The sequence below is a fragment of the Antennarius striatus genome, chromosome 4 (genome assembly GCF_040054535.1).
Source record: "Antennarius striatus isolate MH-2024 chromosome 4, ASM4005453v1, whole genome shotgun sequence".
Taxonomy (NCBI): domain Eukaryota; kingdom Metazoa; phylum Chordata; class Actinopteri; order Lophiiformes; family Antennariidae; genus Antennarius; species Antennarius striatus.
In genome coordinates this window covers 15,232,298-15,233,591 of record NC_090779.1, presented here as the reverse complement: position 1 = coordinate 15,233,591, position 1,294 = coordinate 15,232,298, and positions in this window count along the sequence as shown.

Sequence of the window (1,294 nt, the reverse complement as noted above, 5' to 3'; positions counted from 1 at the left end):
CAGACAGACAGTCATCATAGGATCCACATTATCTCATGTCTGGTGCTTCCAGATGAGAGCTGGGCAAGCAGCAAACACATTCTGCTGGCGTGAGTCACACAGTGTGTGTGTGTGTGTGTGTGTGTGTGTGTGTGTGTGTGTGTGTGTGTGTGTGTGTGTGTGTGTGTGTGTGTGTGTGTGTGTGTGTGTGTCTGTGTGTGTGTGTCTGTGTCTGTGTGTGTGTGTGTGTGTTTGCATGCACACACACACACACACACACACACACGTGTGTTTGCATGCCTGCAGTGTGTGTGGTACTAGTATGTTTGCGTGTGCGAGAGAAAAAGCATGTGGAGGCGTAAGGGAGAGTTGTCTGTGTGCGTGTGTGTCATTTTTGTGTTGAGGCGTGTGTGTCCCGTGTGTATTCAAGTTGCACTAGTTGCGTGTATCTTTTGACTTAATCATACTGACCTCATCTATCAAAGCAAGTTATAGTTCGCCCGCAGGTGATTATTGCAGAACACCAAAAAAGCAGCACTCCAAAACAACTTGGTTCCAACTTGGTCTAGTTTCACTAGATTTGAGGAAGACTGGTGGTTTGATTTTCTTTTTTCATGTTGAACATAATCTCCCAATGATGAACTTGTATTGCTTAAACTTGAATCACTTTGAACAAAAACAGACTGGCCTAGGACACATACAAATCTTACGACTTGGACAAAACTGCTCCATTCTGAGAAGAAAGTGTGAATGCAGAATTTTATGAGCAGCAGGTTCCTGTTTAGACAGTTGAATTCCAAATAAGTGCCACTATCCCACAGTTCCCCCAGAAAGTGATCTCATATAATCTAATTATTAAGAGCAGACAGGCTTATCGAAGTCATGATGACCAGGTCCTACTACTTTACAAGAGGAGCAGTGCAGTGATGAATGAGGTGGAACATATGTTACAGAACTCTTACTGAAAGGACATGCACACAGATCTCAAGGCCTTGAGTATTTGCAGCTATGTGGTGACGTCCTACATTTGTTAGTCCAGTAACACACAGCTAATGTCAAGAAATCATGAAAGGCAACTGCATTCTGGGAAACTTGCACATAAAAAAGAATTATCCAAACAACTACATGTGTGTGAATGAGAGGAACCCAAGTGGAAGAGAGAGGTTACAGGGAGAAGAGATCAAGAAGGTGGGGGATTTTAAGTACTTAGGCTCAACAGTCCAGAGCAATGGAGAGTGTGGAAAAGAGGTGAAGAAGCGTGTACAGGCAGGATGGAATGGGTGGAGGAAAGTGTCAGGTGTGATGTGTGATAGAA